Below are 13,155 nucleotides of genomic sequence, written 5' to 3'. Positions count from 1 at the left end.
ACGTGGATCTGTGAGATGATTTCTTGGTCATAGTCTGTTGAAGGGCCTGAACAAAGGACCCAGCTAAACTCTGTTGGGCTCTTGACCTGCAGCAACTATAAGATAATAATTTGAGTTTTAAAGGAACTAGGTTTGGGGACAAATTGCTACTGACTTAAGGTGATTAATGAGCTCCTTCCAAATAGTTCACATATCACATTTTTATTTAAGTATAAAACAATACTTTTGTGTGAAAGATGTCCCTCCCCTCCAAAAGTGTATTTGTGAAGGAAAAAAAAAGTATAGAAGATATATTTGGCTCTGGGTCCCACCTCCACTGCTGTAGTATAATGGAAAAAATGGTATATTTGGGTTTTGTCCTTGATTTCTGACAGAGTTCCTAAAACCTTTAGAATTTCCTGATAAACAGCAATGTTAGGAGCATCTTTGTTATTCATACAAGTGATTCTTGGTGGGCTCTTAGATACTAGAATACCTTCAAGAGGGGACTGATTGCCAGCAAGACCAAGCCTTGATTAGAAAGTTGGAAATTTTTAGCTCTATCCTGGTACTCCTGTGGAGAGCAGAGGGACTGGAGATTGAGCTCAGTCATCCTTGGTCAATGATTTAATCAATTTTGGCTCTACAAAGAAACCATCAATAAAAAAAAAAACACAAAACAAAACAAACTGGGTTCAGAGAACTTTGGAGTTGGTGAACACACAGAAGTGCTGGATAGATGGCATACTCTAGTCCCATCCCTCATCCCTTGCCCTGTGTGTCTTCCATTTGGTAGTTTCTGAGTTGTATCCTTTACTTTAAAAAATGGTAATAGTAAAAATTGCAAGAATTGTTCTAGAAAATTATTGAACCTGGGGCGGGGTGGGGAGTGTGTAACTCAATTTGTAGTCAGCTGGGCAGTAATATGGTAACCTGGGCACCCAATTTGCAACTGGTATCCAAAGTAAGGAAAGGAAAAAAATTGTGGGAGTAAATCCCTAATTTGTGGGACCTGGAATAACTCTGAACAGTTAGTATCAGAATAGAATCAAATTGTTGGTGTCGGGGAATTGTTTGATGGCATTAGAACAGATGTCACATATTTGGTATCAAGCAGGAAGAAAAAAATTCCACCATATACTGTGTCAACTTGGACTAACCATAAGACTGTTCTGAACTTCAGTTTTCTCAACTGTGAAATGTGCATAATGATTTTTTTGGCAAGGTTACTTTTCCACACATGTCCCAAACAGAGCTTGACTTTAATAGGTAATCAATAAGTTGTAGCTGCAATTATTTTTGTTTTCAACATTTTCACTATTCTCATTGTCAAGTGTTTTCCATTTTCTTTTATTTACTGAGGGACTTTGTGTTATCACCAAGAAAATAATTATATCATCACAAAATATTTCTAAAATCCCTTTGCACTACTTCCTTTTCTCAGGTAAATGATTTAGTGAACAATAATTAAATGTCAGGAAATGAATCATAGATGAGTTGCCAATACTTGGTAGTGTTTTGTAAATAAGGAAAACGAGTCATGGGAGAGGCAGAAGCTATTGATGTTTCCATAATATTTCCGAAGGGTCTTTGGAACGTGAACATACTTACTGAAATTTATGAGTATAAATATGACTGTTGAGGGCCTTCCAATCAACACTATGTAAAAAATTATACCACCATCTCCCTCACTTTCTATCCCAGTCCCAGGGTTATCTTCTCTATAATGCTTATTAAAATTTTCTTGACTTTTTTTTTGCTTTCTGTTTATTTCCTTTTTACCATTACATAAGTTTCATGAAGGCAGGAATCCTATATTTTATGATCCTCATTATTCATTGCATCCAGAACCGTGTGTCTTATGGAATGAATGAGTAAATGAGCAGCCATGACAAATACCTTTTAAGATGAAAACTTAAATGTTAGACTCTGAAGAAGGTGGTGATGAGTGAGGTAATCCCTACCATTACAGGACTGCTGAGAGCAGCAGCTAGAAACTATATTTGACATAAAGTGGCCATTAATTCACTAACCATGCACTTCCTTCAAAATTAAAATGAAACATTTCAACCTTTTGGTATCAGGTGGAAAGAAGGAAAAACAGTCTTCTGATGTGTTAGCATGAGCCATCTTTCTCCTTGGATTCTCTAAAATGCTTAATCTTGTTTAAGAAGTGGAGCCTTTCATCCAATTCATGCTCCAGCAGAAAAGGGAGGTAAGATGGTTCCAGTAACATCTCAGACTACTGTGCTGAAGGGGAATTATCAGCCCCTTCCCAACCTCACTCCCTTCATCAGCTATTTTGAAATATGTTCCACATTTTGATGAAACCCTGGATGGTCAGGGTCCAACAATGCTGTCCTATGGAATTCAGGCAGGTACAACATAGTTTCTGCTTGAGAAGTGGTGATGTGGGAAATCAGAAGTCATTATTCGTGGTTGGAGGGCAGTGTTGAGGTCATGATGCTCTTTGTCATTAGTATCCCAGCTTACCCCCATGGTCCTCTCTTTACTGTTTCTAGATGGGCATAACATAGCCATACTCAGAAAAGTCCAGAGTATCTCTTTTATTTCAGAAGTCCTTCACATACGTCTTCAGTCACCTCTCTACCATGCAGGTGAAATAACTAAAATTCTGGACAGATTTTGGGGATGACTCATTTTTTTTGTTCTCAGACAGATGCTTAAGTTGTACCAATCCCCACAGAGTTCTTTAGCCCCAGCATATTGTATTGTTTTACATTAACATAAAGCGGTATTCCTTTGTATGATGAATGAGATTCTATGCACATTTCAGTGGTATTCTGGAAAGTGAAGAGTTTCCTTGTTCTTGGATAGGCAGAGCTAATATTATCAAAATGACCACACTACCAAAAACACTATACAGATTTAATGCAATTCCAATCAAAATCCCAATGACATTCCTCATAGAAATAATAAAGCAGTCATGAAATTCATCTGGAAAAATAAGAGACCAAGAATAGCTAAAGCAATCTTTAGCAAGAAGAGTGAAGTAGGTGGCAATCAGTATACCAGACCTCAAACTATGCTACAGAGCAATAGTAACAAAACCAGCATGGTATTGGTATCAAAATAGACTAGTAGAACAATGGTACAGAAGGGAGGACACAGAGACTAACTCATTATAATAGACAAAGGTGCCAAAAACATTCATTGGAGAAAAGACAGTCTCTTCAACAAATGATACTGGGAAAACTGGAAATCCATATGCAACAAAATGAAATTAAATCCCTATCTCTCACAATGCACAAAACTAAAATCAAAGTGGATCAAGACCTAGGAATTAAACCAGAGACACTGTGTCTATTAGAAGAAAAAAGTAGGTAGGCCCAAATATCCATCATATTTGATTAGATCCCAACTTCCTTAATAAGACTCCTATAGCACAAGAATTAAAATCAAGAATCCATAAATAGGATGGATTCAAACTCAAAAGCTTCTTCTTGGCAAAAGAAACCATCAGTGAGGTGAATAGAGAGCCTACATCTTGGGAGAAAATTTTTACCACACGCACATCCAATAGAGCACTAATCTCTAGAGTATATAAAGAACTCAAAAAGCTAAATACCAAAAAACAAACAAATAGCTTAATCAATAAATGGGCCAAGGAACTGAACAGACACCTCTCAGAACATGATATAAAATAAGTCAACAAATATATGAAAAAACATTCAACATCCTAGCAATTAAAGAAATGCAAATCAAAACTACTCTAATATTTCATTTCACTACAGTAAGAATGGCAGCTATTAAGAACACAAACAACAGTAAGTGTTGGCAAGGATGTGGGGAAAAAGGCACATTCATACATTGCTGGTGGGACTGCAAATTGATGCAACCAATCTGAAAAGCAGTATGGAGATTCCTTGCAAAGCTAGGAATGGAACCACCATTTGACCCAGCTATCCCACTCCTCAGTCTATACACAAAGGAATTAAAAACAGCATACTACAGCATAATACAGTCACATCAATGTTTATAGCAGCACAATTCACAATAGTTAAACTGTGGAACCAACTTAAATACCCTTAAGTAGATGAATGGATAAAGAAAATGTGATACACACACACACACTGGAATATTACTCAGCAATTAAAGAGAATAAAATCATGGAATTTGTAGGTAAATGGATGGAGTTGGAGAATATAATGCTAACTGAAGTTGGCCAACCCCCCCAAAACAAATGCCAAATGTTTTCTCTGACATAATGAGGCTGATTCACAGTGGGGTTGGGAGGGGGATCATGGGAGAATTAGATGAACTCTAGATAGGGCAAAGGGGTGGGAGGGAAAGGGAGGGGGCATGGGGGGTAAAAAACAGATGGTGGAATGAGATGGATATCATTACCCTAAGTATATGTATGAAGACGTGAATGATGTGAATATATTTTATATACAACTTAGAGATATAAAAATTGTGCTCTATATGTGTAATATGAATTGTAATGCATTCTGCTGTCATACACAACAAATTAGAATAAAAATAATAAAGAAAGAAAGAGAGAGGGTTTCCCCTGAGGCAGCAACAACAAGATATGGAGGAAAATATATGCTTGAGCTTTGGAGTTTTTCAGACCTGGATTTGAGTTATAGTTCTATTACTTATTACCTGTGTGAGCTTAGACAATTTATTGGATATTTATGGGCCTTTTTCCTGTCCATAAAATGAGGAACATAATACACATATCAATTTTTGGAGGATATCATGAGATCAGGTAAATGGAAACCCCTAGCCTTTTAACTGATAGCTTATATGGTCTTTTTTCCAAAAGTTACTACTAGTGGGGGCAGCTCAGGTTAGGAAAGGGTAGACACTGAATATGATTCTATCCTGGCATAAGAGGGTCTGTATTACATGTGATTTTTTTTTAAGTTCCTGTTATATCCACAAAAAATTATGATCTCCTAAGAGAATGGCATAATGATCAGTCATCAGAACTGTGATTCTCCCTCTGGCCTGGCTACTTTGGCTCCCAGAAGAAAGTTTTGTAATCAGCTTTATATCCCATATGTTCTTGTAATACATTCTATACACTTTAATGTTGTATTGTCTTAATTCCTCTGCCCATGAAAAAAATGGTTAACTGAATGATCACCTCATTTAAAATGATTTAGGCATTTCTATAATTGAATCTAGAATCTGAGCCCCCCGTTAAAGACCTCTTGTGTTAAATAAGTTCTTAGTCCTCAGCTTGGTGCTTATTGAGAGGTGGTAGAAACTTTAAGATGTGTGGTGTAGTGATGGGTCTTCCATACCCCATCTTCCTCTTCCTCCTTCTCTACTTCCCAATAGTTAGCACTGGTGGGAGCAGGCTTAGCTTAGAAATTGACTACAGACAATCATTTAGGAGAATATGTGAAGGTTATAATAAGAGAAATGCATTTGAAATACTATTAACTTGGCGTAAAGGTTAGAGAAGGTCAAGTGAGACTGAAACTTCAGGTTATTAACCACCTACAAGATTTCCACACAACCTCTAATAATTGGGATTACTGAATCCATTTCAGAGTTGGGAACACTGAGCAAAGATATTCCTCATTCCAAAGATCTAGTAAAACACAAGGCTGAGAAAAGTAGCCAGGTCAGTCAAAATTCAGCTCTAATACCACTTAGGATCTGCTTGGCAGAAAGAACCAGAACCTTACTACTAACTCCATAACACCACATGTGTTTCTTGGCAGTGACTTCTATATCTGCCACCAAATTCTAAAAAGGCTATTGACCACCCATGAAAAAGGGACATTATGCTGTTTCTTTAAACACTCCATTATGAACATTGGTATCATATCATATTTATATCTTCCCTTCCAACTACATTAAATTTGATACATTCACTCTGTATTTTAATTCTTTCCCCAGATCTGATTGGGACAAATGAATTTGCTCTAGTTGGTATATGTATCATGTATCATTCTGGAACTATCTAGAGACTCTGGTGTTACACACATTATATATTATATATAATCATGGTAAAACCCCAAAATCATAGAAGATTCAATAATGAGCAACTGTTGGGCTTGTCTCAGTAATACACAGTGCTTTGTTCATTTTTACCCTAGCTGTCCTTCTACACAGCTCTACTTTGACAGGCGAAAGCAATTAACGTCACTAGTTCCTCCTCTTTGTCATTCTTCCTTCTCATCTTCCCTCTGGACCCCATCTGCCATTAGCACACACCACACAATTCTCTGAGCTGGTCTCAGCAGAGCTGAAGAGAGAGGAAAAGAATTTCTGAGAAAGTGAGAGACCTATCATGGAGTGTGAAGGACTTTGTAGTAGGACACAAGAGCCCTAGAAGCTACTTGTGTTTCCTGGCATTCAAAGGTATATGTACAGCAGCAACTTAACTGCAAGTACAAGTATGCATACTCTCACAAGGGCCAAGATCCAGAAAAATGTAGAAAGCTGGCTATTGGTGAAAGGAGGGAGACTTATGAAATACTCAAAAAAGACAGCTTCCAACTTTTAATAAATGCTGAAAGCCTGGGCAAAGGCAGATGGAGAGGCGTGATTTTCATGGCTGTATCAGGGCTTTTTCTCAAGTTTACAGAGAAATATGTTGCCCAAACAGACAGAAATTAGGCTTCTATAGCAAGAATCCTGTAACACCAAAGCAGGAGTTAAAGGGGAAAACTGATTTGAAGCATCAGATTTGAGCATCAGATTCTTGTCTCTGATAGGTATGCCTCTAAAAGGCTAACATAAGGCTGGGAAAGTAGTTCAGTTGTAGAGCACTTACTTAAGTGAGGTCCTGGGTTCAATTCCCAGCAAGGCAAAGAAAAAAAAAGAAAGAAATAAAAAGAAAACTAATTAACCATGTATTTATATTTACATAACCAGAGAGAGGGGTATTGTTCAAACAGTTAATCTGTTTTAAATATAAAAACCCTGAATGCACAATTTGATTTTTACATATATATATACAGCTGTATAAATACCACCTCCATAAATACACATATTTTCATTATCTCCAATGGTTCTCTAGTTCTTCCTCCTGGAATGGAGGTTTTCTTTACCAAATGATATCAAAAAGTTAACAACACTTCCTGAGAAAAAAATAATTTCATATTCAGCGATATTAATATAAAAGGAAATAATATAAAGTGAAAATAATCCTGGTGGGTTTTTTTGTTGTTTTTTTTAAATATCACTCTCAATATCCTTCCTCCTGGAAAATTCACAGTCAATTGTGATTACAAAGGGAATGGGTCTGGCCCATTCTGATTATTTCTCAGTGGGTCTTTCTTTTTGCCTCTTTTTCTTGTTTTCTATCTGGAGATTGGATATCTTATATCAAATCCTCTACCAATGAGATTTATGCAATTTGCTCAAGATGAATTCCTTGTGAATGAATAAGGAATTCTACTCCTTGAATGAATGATGAATTCTACTCTTTTTTAACTTATTTGGATGGAAAGAGTTGCATCCTCTGATATAATCACCAAAATACTGATAGCACAAATAGAATATTGTATCGCTCTCACCCATAACCTGAATATATTTTTTTCCATGTTCCCTATAATAGTCTCATCTTCTCTGCAGGATCTACATTCTCAATGCCTTCTGTAATGGTTATTGATATTTTAAACCTCTTTTGTCAGGTAGCTTCACTTCCTGTTTGGGTTCCCTATTTTCAGAGGGCTATAAGAGACACTGTATGATGCCTTAAATGCCCTCCACCCATTACACAGCAATAGCTTCCAAAGATTAGGCAATTACTTGATATAAAATACCATATGAATTTACAAGGGTAAGGTTGCACTATAGCCTGTCCTCCAAAAGCTCATGTTTTGAAGACTTGGTCCCTGATGCAGGGATGTTCAGAGGTAGGGCTTTTGGGAAATGATTGGATCATGAAGACTCTAACCCCATCAGTGGATTACTGTATGGAAGATTCCAAATTTGAATGGACTGTTGAGAGGAAGTGGAAACTACAGACAGGTGGGTATGGTTGAAAGAAGTAAGTAACTGGTGGTGCACCCTCAGGAACTATATGTGGTCCCATATATTCTTTTTTTTTTCCTCTCCCCTCACCACTGCTACTCTTGCTCTATTTCATGGATGCCATGTGCTGGCATCTTTCCTCTAACACAGACTCCTGCCATGTTGTTCTGCCTTACCCCAGGTTCAGAGCAATGGAGATAGCTGACTCCGGACTGAAACTTTAGAGGTCCTAAGTCAAAATAAACTTTTCCTCCTTTAAGTGGTTTTCTTCTCATGCATTTATCACAGAGATGAAAAGCTGACTAATACAGTCACCATAACCCATTTAACTGAACTTTTATATTTCACTAGATAACTTACCATGCATTAAATTCACATAATTATCCTTTGAAAAAGATATTATTGTTAGCTTTATCTAATAAACAAGTTATAGAACACAGCAGAAATTTGAAAAAAAAAATTACCAATTCAAAGAAGAGCTGGGATTTGAAGACAAGTATTTTAACTTCAAACCCTATTTATTTATGTTTTATATATACATACACTGTTATCTCCAGACAGAACACATTTTGTCAGTGATAAATCTAGCTAACTAAAATCAGTCTGCCGTCTCCATTTCTGTTTGTTGTTGGTGGAAATGTTTTGCTGGATTTTGCTGCTGTTGTACTATACCTTGTTTTTTGTTTTTTTGGAACCAAAGTTTAAATGTATGGGACATTGTGTTCAACAGCACCCCTAAGGGTCAGAGGTTGAAGGCACCTGTACACGCAAAAACTGTGTCATACTGCTATCTATAGTTTTCTATTAAAATTATCTTCTTGAATTATAAATTTGACATCCTTAGCACTTCCATTGTGTTCTCCTCTTCCACAGCCACAAATGTAAAACTAGACTGAAGTATTCATGGTTCATTTCTCCCCTTTAACATCACACATACTCTCTCAAAATCTACACGTTAGCCAACCTGATCTTCTTTTACTTCCTCAAACAGTATGCTCTTTCTCATTTCTAGACATCTGTGCAAGTTCTTTCCTCTATCTGGTTCAATTTTTCCCAGTTTTTATCCAGTTGATTTCATCACATCTTAGGTTATGAGTCACTTCCTTTGAGAAGTTCTTCCTGTGATTTATTGCTTTTGCCTTGTATAACCATTCTTAGCACATGCTAGGCCCTACATAAATTTTGCTGAGTAAAAGAAAATTGGCAGGTATAGAATAATATGTGGAAGAGAAGTGCAGAGAATAAGTCTATTTTCTGATTTCAAAGAGGCAAGGAATGCTAAGATTGGAAATTTGGCAGATTTGCTAAGATTGGAAATATAGCAAAGTATATTTTTAGAGCTTTCATTCTGTTCTGTCAGCTATTTTTTCCTTCTGGGGACTACCACTTAACTCCAATAAACCCATACAGTGCCTTGCTCCCTCACATTTTAACAAGTGCATGTGATCCATTCTCATGTCTGGTACTGTTACAGATACCAGGGATACACTACTCCACACAACAGGAAAAATGGCCCTCATCAAGGAGCTTAGAACTAGTGAAGAGGTGACACAATGACCAAATAAATAAACCAGTATATGAGTTTAGATAGTGTAAAATATTGCAAAAATAAGTCAGTAAGAGAAACAAAATAAAATTGATATGGAGTCACTTTGGTCACCTCTAACAGGGATTAGGAAAGGCTACATTAAAGAGGTGACATTTGATCAAAGATGTGGAAAGTATAAGGACATAAGTTGTGAAAATATCTAGAAAAGAGCATTCCAGGCAGAAGGAGCAACAAAGCAAAAGCTCTGAGAGAAGAATGAAGTAGATGGATACATCAGACATGGTTTCACCAGAGAAACACAACCAGCTATTCTATATATACAAGGAAAGAGGAATAGAGATATTTACGTCAAAGTATTAGCTTGCATCATTGCAAGGCCTGACTGGGTAAGAGTGGAATCCATAGGGGAAGGCATCAGGAATCTCTCGGGCAAAAGCAGACATTGCAGGTTACACTCAGAATTTTCCTTTCCTCAGGGACACTTCAGCTCTGCCCTTATGGCTTTTCAACTGATTGGATCAGGCCCACACAGAATATCAAGGCTAATACCTTTATTTGAAGCCAACTGAATGGAGGTATTAATCCTGTCTACCAAATACCTCACAATAACACCCAGATTCGTGTGTGATTGAATAGCTAAGAGTATTGCTCAACTGAGGTGATACATAAAATAACAGTGGGGTGACAAAAAATGGGAAGAACAGTAAAAAAAAAAAAAAAAGGCCAGTAAGGTCAGAGAGAAACAAGCCAGGGAGAGTGACAGACAATATTGTGGAAGATGTGTTTAGGGGCAACGTCCCACACGACGTTGAAGGCTATGGCAGGGAGTTGATTGTTTACTCCAAGAGAAGTACACAAATGTTGGCAGGATCTGAGTAAGAGGTGACAGAATACAATAAATTATGTATATTTTTTGTGGCACTGGGGATGAATGCAAGGCCTCATACATGTATAATATGCATTCTACCACTAAACTACACCATCAGCCCCAATGATGTATTTTTAAGACTATTTAGGATATTATGAAAAAAGTCACTTCTAGATTGATGAACCACTTACGAGGCTATTTCTTCCATACTTGGTAATTTTGAGGATGGTTTGGATTGAAGTGGAGATAAGAATACGTCATATCCAAGCCAGGCATGGTGGTGCATGACTATAATCCTAGAGACTTGGGGTGCTGAGGCAGGAAGATCATGAATTCAAAGCCATCCTCAGCAAAAGCAAGGCACTAAGCAACTCAGTGAGACCCTATCTCTAAATAAAATACAAAATAGGGCTGGGGATATGGCTCAGTGGTCAAGTGTCCCTGATTTCAATCCCAGATACCAAAAAAAAAAAAAGAATATGTCATATTCAGATTATATTTTGCAGGTAGAGCCAACAGTATTTGCTGATGGTTTTAATGTGGTGAATGAAGCAGAAAAATAAAAGAAGCAAGGATGTCTTGTAGATTATCATCACTAAAATGGGAAAGGTGAGTGAAGAGTAGGAAGGGTCAAAGCTTGAATAATTTATGTATTAATTCAAGATACCTACTAAGCACCCAGATGTTAATAAGTAGTTTAATGTAAGACTATGAAGTTTAGAAGTGGTAGTTGTGGTAGTTATGACATAACTTTGCAATTATTAGCATATTGTACACCATGAGACCTTTTAAAAAGAGGAGGGGGATCTACCAAAGGAGCAGTGGTAACGGTAGAGCTAAGAGAGTGCATGTCAGGAAAGCCAAGTGGAGAAATGCTCCATGAAGGAATGAAAAACAGCAAATATCAAGGCATTAATAGATTTCTAAGCTATTTGACAACTTTATCCCAATTTATGGCTCTCTAACACAGGTGGCTCAAAGACATCATAGCCTGAAAAAGAATTGGGGCAACCTAAAGATCTTGAATGAGCATATCCATCACAGCAAAGCATCCCATTCATTACATCTATTATCTCTTAGTTTTCCCTTAGCTTATTTTCTTCCAACCTAAACCTCTATTATTTATTTCTTAAAACACAATAAAAGCAATATAAAATAAAATTCAAGCAGAAAGTCCCCTTAAACTCTCTTAGGAAGTAAGAAATCCACTCGAACTTTGATGAAATGTACCTCTAACTGTGGTCACTTGTATGGAAAGGAAGCTGGAGAAGCCAGAAAACTGGACATACTTAGAATGAATCTCTTGAGGTAGATGAGAAGAATAGAAATGCATGGTGATACCGATGGACTAAGATACAAGGAAGATCTATATTCAAGGTATATAGAAAGTATATGAAGAAGTCTATAAACATGCATGATGGATGTTCTTCTACCTTTCTAGTAGTTTCTCAATTCCTAACACAAGTGCTAATTCATTATTGTATTTACAATGTTTGTTCATTGTATTTGGCATAATCTAGGCTCAGTATATTTCTCAAATAAATTAATGGAGGTTTGGGCATGGTAAGAACCATGAAAGTTTGAAGCTGAAGAGCATCTTCAAGACTATGTCATACAAATGTTTATTTTATTATTCTAGAAAATTGATCTCAGAGAAGTGACATCATTTATCTAATATCACCTAGCAATATTGAAAGCACACACACACTTCATAAGATTTAGCTCCAGAGATGGCTCAGTTAATTAACAACAAGTATTTAAGACATTTAAATGTGACATATGACACTAGAAAAAGTGCTTCTTCAAATTTGAATTGATGAAATTCAAAATGAACAAACTAGATTGCTGAACCTGACTTTCAGATCAAAGATTGAGGCAGGTTGAATTCAAAGTATCTAACAAAAAAAAATTGCTGAGAAAAATAATAAATAAAGATGAGGAATAGAATACATTTGTTAGTACTGTTATTATATACAAGAACAGCAATTAACAGTCAATTTCTTAGGTATTATGTCATTAGAAAAGAGGAAGGCATAGAAAATCAATACAGATGGAGCGAAAGAAAGCTTTTTTGGCAGCTGTATTCCACTATACTGTGAACTAAGGCCTCTGTCACAAGTTTCAAATCATCTTTCCTCGTGTGTGTGTGTGTGTGTGTGTGTGTGTGTTAGCTTTTTTGCTGCTGTGATTAAAAGATCTTACCAGAACAATTGTAGAGGAGGAACTGTTTATTTAGGGGCTCAAGTTTTCAAGGTCTCAGTCCATAGACAGCCAGCTCTGTTCCTTGGGGCTGTAGGTGAGTCAGGACATGATGGCAGAAGAGTATGGCAGGAGAAGCAGCTCACATGGTGATTGGAAAGCAGAGAGAGAGGTCTCCACTTGCTAGATACAAATGTATGCCCCAGAGCTGTGCCCCCAATGTCCCATTGCCTCCAGCCACACCCCACTCACCTGCCTTCATTCACCACTCAATTAATCCCATCAAGTAATTAATTCACTGATTGTGTTAAGACTTTTGTAACACAGTTATTTGTCCTCTGAACCTTCTTGCATTGTCTCACATGTGAGGTTTTAGAGGACACCTCACATCCAAACCAGAACTATATATATATAAACTGGGCTTGAGATATACCAGTTATTCCAGTGTTGTTAGATTACTGAGTACTACAACCTCAGGGTCTTTCTTTGGAAGCTGGAAAAAATAAAATCTACTGGCAAGTACTGAATGTGATAATCTTTGCACATTAATACATTTCTGTAGTACTCATTCTAGGGAACATTGTAAATAATAATA

Source organism: Marmota flaviventris, chromosome 3 (genome assembly GCF_047511675.1).
Source record: "Marmota flaviventris isolate mMarFla1 chromosome 3, mMarFla1.hap1, whole genome shotgun sequence".
NCBI classification, from domain to species: domain Eukaryota; kingdom Metazoa; phylum Chordata; class Mammalia; order Rodentia; family Sciuridae; genus Marmota; species Marmota flaviventris.
The sequence above is the reverse complement of the archived record's forward strand: the minus strand, read 5'-3'. Positions refer to the sequence as shown.